This window comes from Micromesistius poutassou (assembly GCF_964030765.1).
Source record: "Micromesistius poutassou genome assembly, chromosome: 6".
NCBI lineage: Eukaryota > Metazoa > Chordata > Actinopteri > Gadiformes > Gadidae > Micromesistius > Micromesistius poutassou.
This window is the reverse complement of record NC_140276.1, coordinates 10,364,122-10,370,951: the sequence shown is the minus strand read 5'-3', so window position 1 is coordinate 10,370,951 and position 6,830 is coordinate 10,364,122.

Sequence of the window (6,830 nt, the reverse complement as noted above, 5' to 3'; positions counted from 1 at the left end):
GCACCAATATTTGACAACAGGGAGCACTATACAATCCCCCATGGGCTACAGGATGTAGATTGATTTGTATATATTTGGCTTTAACCCTTTTTATATGTTCAAAATGTGTATTTAATATTTATATTGTATATATTTTGATATGATGAATAACGTTCATTTGACATTGTTATTGGCCCCATTTCCCCCATCTGATATACAATGCATATTACAATCTGTTAAAAAAGTGAATCCGTCTCACCATTTGAATAGGCATTGAGTTGATGTTTAATAAAGCATGATGGGAAGAAACACATAAGATGTAGCCTATGAATCTTCAAAGCACAATAGAAGATACAAAGGTTAGAAAAAGGGGGAAGGAAGGAGTAAAGAAATTATTTGATTGTTTTTACCTATATGGGCATAGCTGAGGAAGATATTCTGCTGGTCAGTGCACCCCGTCAGTATGTTGGGTAAACACGGCCAACTGATGTGAGGACAGTACCATGCAGGAGGAGCCACAATTTTGAGTCAAATATCTGGAAGGTATTAGCATCTATTTATGCCAATGATTGAAGTGTTATCATTTATTCCACACAATGACACGTTCAATTTAGTTATATTCATATATACTTTTTATGCCAGGGTCAATTGTACCTATGTTGATAGATGTTTCTCTGTGGGGTATGAGGTGTATGTTTGTAGAAAACCGCTTTGCGGCTCAGATGATTTTTTTTCCTCGTGTGCTCGTGCCGCCCCCCATGTAATGCCGCCCCGGGCGGCTGCCCGCTTCGCCCGTGCCTAAAACCGCCACTGCTCTCACTGGACCTGTACATGTGTTGGTTGCCATGATTTGCTGTTGGTGATGAGGCAGTCAGAGTGACGTTGCAGGGCTATGGTCGGCTCTCTGAGCTTGACGTTTAGATTTGATCTGGATGGTTTGTACCCTGAATTATCCAGATAATGTTCTGTTTATTGTAAAATGTAGACACTTTTGTATTGCATGATTCCATTGTTTTTAGGCAAGGATTTGAGGTTTAAAGATGTTGTGGGACCTACATGGTAGATTGGTTCTTCGTACGGTTTGGAGTGTTTTAACCATAAGGACATACCTGGCAGTTAATTGGACGTGAGTCCCCTGAGGGCGTCTGGCAGAATGTTCTGGATTGGCATTTGCGTAACCTTGAGTCATCGCCAACGGAAACAAAAATTCTGTTGGTTACCACTGGGAATTGTTGCCCTTTATCTTAAACAAGCTAAGGTCGATTATTAAATACTACATACGTCATCCAATATGATTTGCATTTTACTGATCATTTTCCATAGTTGCGCTTTACTTTTAACTGTGTTGACAGACTTTCGCTGAAAGAAATGGCGTTCTACTTGTGGGCCCTTTTCTGACCATCAGTGAAGACTGAAAATCATTTCAAGGTGGAAGACGATTTGGCATTTCTTCCACAGAACCCAGCACATGAATATGGCCAAGTATCATTTTACTACTTGATTTAATATTGATACTGCTTGAGTTCTTTGTTTGTTCAGATTTTTGTATGTTCTAAATATCTGGTCTGTGAATAATTGCCACAGAAGTTAAACCCTACCCAATGGAATGTTAAACAATGACTTTGGTGCTGAGTTACCAACTATCCAAAAGCTAAAATGTCAGTTTGTCCACATTGGTAGAAACTGTACAAGGTTATAAAGGTAATGGGTAGTTTGTCTCACCTCCTCACCCAGAGCCAGACCTCCACAACGGGTCAGTGCTCTGGTTAGAGTAGAAAGTCTTCTCAGGTCAGTTTCAATGCATGGGCTGAACCACTATTTAAACTTGTGGACTGCTCGGTCTTCATTCCCAAAACAGGATGCTGTCTTGTTTCTCAAATCTTTTCTAGGCTTGAATTATGAAATAATAGTTAAATTAATTGTTACTGTTTGGATGAGTCAAATACGTTTATTGTTGGGCAAATGCTTATAAACCTGCAGCAGTAGCTGAGAGGTGAGGCTGGGGACCTGAGGAGTATGGCGACAGGTTGGATCAGAGACTGAGGCTTGCAGCATTAGGATGGATCAGAGACTGAGGCTGGATACCAGAGACTTAGGTTGGAGACCAGGGGCCTGCAGCACCGGACCAGAGGGTAACCATCACCAAGTTCATCTGAAATACTAAAACCCTCAGGTTATTTTCGGTCTGGTGACAAGTCATTAATGAAGGGTTTTATCATCTTATGATTTAAAATCTGTGCCAAGCTGTGATATGAGGGTTATGTAGCAGTCATGAGCCATTATTGTTACTAGTGCTGTAACGACTGGAGTTGATGAATTGCTGAACATGTCAATCTGTAGACTTTGTTGAATTTTAAGTGTTTAAATATTGGCTTCCATTTTACAAGTGAACCCCAGATGCAGAAGGTGTGAGCGGTTGCATCCCCAGGTGTTTTACTGAGACCAACTTTTTTTTGTAACCAGAGCAGGAATCCATGGCTGATGGAGGACCTGGTGGAGGAGCTAATGGAGCAGTGCTGGAGGCCCTGCTTGGTGGAGGAACTGGAGGCCCTGGAACACTGGAGGTGTTCATCACACTCACTGCCACTTCTAGTCGAGTACTGCTACCACAAACTACCACCGTTTGTTACTATACCAGACAACTACATCTGTTTTACCACATGTTGGAGCAAGACTTGTGCTGTTTGTTCCAGACCATGACTCTGTCTGAGGAGAGCTGATGAAGGAGCTGGGACTGAGGATGACAAGCACTCTACAACAAGGAGTAAGTTTCTGTTAAGTAAACCTAGTGGACCTGAAAAGGGCAAACTACTGCTGTTACTTTGACATGTAAACAAACTAACGCTGTGTTGTCTTAATAGAACATGTTTCTGGAGCGGAGGAGAGCTGGTAGGGGAGCCATGAATCTGGAGGACGACCACTGTAACAGCAAGTATTGTAAGTTGCATTAACCTTACAAAATGGACATAAAGGGCAAAATAGGAAAACTACATGATTGTTACAAAACGTTGGAGCCAGACTTGCGCTGTTTGTTCCAGACCAGGACTCTGAGGCTGAGGAGAGCTGACGGAGGAGCAGAGACTCCTGACGACGACCAGGTCTCTACCAACAAGGATCCTCATAAGTTTGCATAAGGTAAACCGAGTGGACTTGTTGTAGTGCAGGATTAGTTTGTCCAGTACAAGTTAAGGCATACTACTGGTTGGTTACCAGACAAACTACAGCTGCTACTTAGTTACGTGCCATTAGAGCCAAACTACTCCTGTGTTTCTGACCTTTCATTAGAGCCCAACTACTGCTGTGTTTGTGACCTTACATTAGAGCCCAAATATGTTTGTAACCAGACCAGGAACCTGGAGGACTGACGGAGAAGCCGTTCATCTGGAAGGCGAATCCTGAGGACGACCAGGATCGTACCATCAAGGATTCCTCGTAAGTTTGCATTAAATGGACATAGTGTACCGGTATAGGGCCGGCTGGGTAGGGGGTTGGGGATTGGGGGTTCAACTCTCAGCCAAATGGTGGCAGGTTCAACCCCCAAGTCTTCAGAATACATTGATGCGTCCTTGAGCAAGGCACCCTAAAGCCTGCCTGCTCCTTAATGACGTCTATTTGGTTCAGATAATGTTGCATCATTGTGAATAATGAACCTAATCCATGTCCTCCATTGTTGTGAGACGCTAGTGATTGTTTTGGTCTGGGGCGGACACAACTGAGCTGAACCCCACCTGATCCTGACGTCCTGCTGGTCCCGTCTCCTCAGTTCATCTGAGCCTCGTCCTCCAGAAGACCTGCTGAGCTCAGCGATCTGAGGCTGATCGATGAATGACCTCCAGTGGGAGTGACCTTCTTGACCCCACATGTACCTGTGTCCTTCCACACGAATTTCCCTCACGTCTGTCACTAACTAACCTCACTAACTAACCTCACTACTTCACTTCACTCTACTACTTACCATAGTAGAAGTAGTAGTTCCTCTGCTTTTCCACTTCTGTTAAGTGTATATATATTTTTTTGATATTTTTTTAATAAATTAAAAACATACATTGTGACTTCTGCATGTTTGGTGCGGTTCATTTAATTGTCATTTAACTTGGCTAATGTCAAACTAATCTCCTGTAATATATTTAATATACATGATGCATATTATTCAACAATATTCACCTAATCCATTTTGCAAATATATAAAACATCTTATTACTACTAAATGTAAGCCTATTAAAGTAACAATGCACATACTGCACCCGCAGGCCATTCTTTGCTACTAAACACATTCAAACCACCACCAATGTAACCAAGCCGGTCTCACATCAATGTACGGTACGGTAGCTGCGTTGGTCCACAACGGAGAACATAGTTTCACAATGACTGCCCTAAAAGAAGATTTGGCCTAATCTTTATTACCCTGCGTCCATGTCACAGCTGTCACATGGACACAGGTCCAGTTTCTGTCTGCAAAAACAAACATGGCTGACATACTCTCTATTATACCATTTCCACTGAGAATCTGTCTGCCATGTTTGTTTTTGCAGACAAACTTGAAGGTCAGGTGCCGTGGATGCAGGCATCTCACAAGTTTAGAACTGTTATTGTAAAAATGTTTTCTGCTGTGGTACATTTTGGTGTGGGACTGTTGTCCGAACTGTCCAGTAGAGGGAGCTGTCATACACCAGAATGAATTAATTATACAGGAATGGCCGTGTGTGTGAATTAAATGTTCTACTGCTGGTCTAGTTTGTGTTTGCCAATTACTGTCTCCAGCAACATGATTGGTCGAAACAAATATGAGGCGAAAGAAAGCAAACACCCGGTTCACCAGATCTGAGGTCAGCTGCTGTCAGATTTTGGATCATGAATGTAATGAGCGAACAGGGCCCTGTTTCTCGAAAGCATCGTTAGCCTACGTGGTTCGTTAAGTTCATCATACGAGCATTGTAGAGTTTTCACACCGTTTCCCGAAAGCATCGTTTTGTAACGAACATCGTTAAAATCCTCGTAGCTAACGAGGGCTCCAGGGGCACTCCTAGAGCACTAAGATGCATCGTTACTATAGCCTCAGTGGAGTCACCAGCTGGACACTCCGTGGTATTGGATGTGTTTTATTAAAACACATCCAATACCACAGAATGTCTGGCTGGTGCAATTTCGCAATACCCCCAAAACAGTGGTTACCGCCGATATATTACTCGTAGACTACTGTTAGATTTAAACATCAAAGACAGACATGTTAGAAGTCAACAAAAATATAATTTATTGCAGCAATTTAAAATTCCAAAAATACATGCGCAGCCGAAATGTACAGATCAAACGCCACGTCACAAGGCAACCCTATCACAAGGCATATAATAAAATCATATGAAACCATTGCTCGTGTTGGAGGTCGCTTGCGAGCTGCACTTGCTGTTCTTCTGTCTTGCTGTCTTCCCTCTGATTTTAATTCACCCATCGTGGTTAAAATGTCATATTGATCAATGACAGAAGACTGAATCATGAATCATGCTGAGACCAGCGGGTGTCAGAGAATTTCTGCAGGCGTTTTTTGTTGCGATTGTTTGCCATAAAGCAGTGTAGGCGCTTTGGCGAGGCTGTGATAAAGTTCACTATTTATTGGACCGTGTCTAGACAGTTACGAACATCCCTGACCTTAGTGGAGTGCACAAATGCCCTGTTGAGAGTGTGGTTTCTGCAGTGAACGTAGACTGCTGCAGGAAACTGTGCTGCAATGTGTGCCTTTCCCGCTTACATTGCCCTCACCATCATACCCCTGCTGGGGCAGGATCTAGACCAGCAACAGCAATAGCTGTGTCAATGCCTCTGCGTTTGAATGATAATGAATTAATGGAACGTTGCATTTTTAATGTTTACACCAAAGATTCTAGACTGGAGAGTGTGTGCCAATCAATGAAACCTTATGCGGAATCAGAGAAAGTCTGCCCTCTTTGCAGCGCAAATCATGTTTCAGAAATTAGCACATTTTAATAAATGCTATAGTTGTCACACAGACACATTTTTTATTTTTCTAATATGGAATTATTTCAGGGGGAAAATGCAGTGAAAAAATGTACGCACAGTGCGTTTAGGATTAGGACTGATATAGCATATGTCGCCCTAGGCCTAATCAATTGTGTTAATATTTGTAGCATTCATATTAGTCTATTTTTTTCCTAGGCTACTCTGCTGTTGGCCTTGATGGGGAGATATTTTTTTGCTGCCACAAAATAGTTTCATCAAACAACATTCCTGCTTCTCCCCCTCCTACAGCACCGTGTCAGTGGACAGCTACAAGCCTACAAACATCGTAAGGGCAGTGCACGCGCGTTGATGTTAAGTTTTGGGAAACGTTCAAATTTTTTTTACGAAGCATCGAAAGATCCTTCGTAAGAATGATCGTACGAGCGTGGATCCATTGTTATCGGGAAACGGGGCCCAGGTCTGAGCTAAATATCAACCACGTGGAACTTGGTGCGTTTGCTGGAGCTCAGAGGACAGCAGGACACGTGTTGACCTGGTCGATAAGACCCTGAACACAGACAGAACCTAAACACAGACCATGAACCCAGATCCTAAACGCAGACAGAGCCTGAACAGCCTTTTCCATCCTCTGTACTGGAGTGTACTCGGTATCCTAGGTAGTCTGGTTATTGGAACATAGGGTCAGTGATAAAGGTCGTCGTTCTAGCTGACAGGACAATCTGTGGTATTATAATAATAATAATTCATTTATGTAGCCACAGCTGCCCTGGGGCAGACTGACGGAAGCCTGGCTGCCATTCAGCACCTGCGGCCCCTCCGACCATCACCTCAAACATACAGCAGTCAGACACATTCACACAAGGCAAGGTGGGTGAACT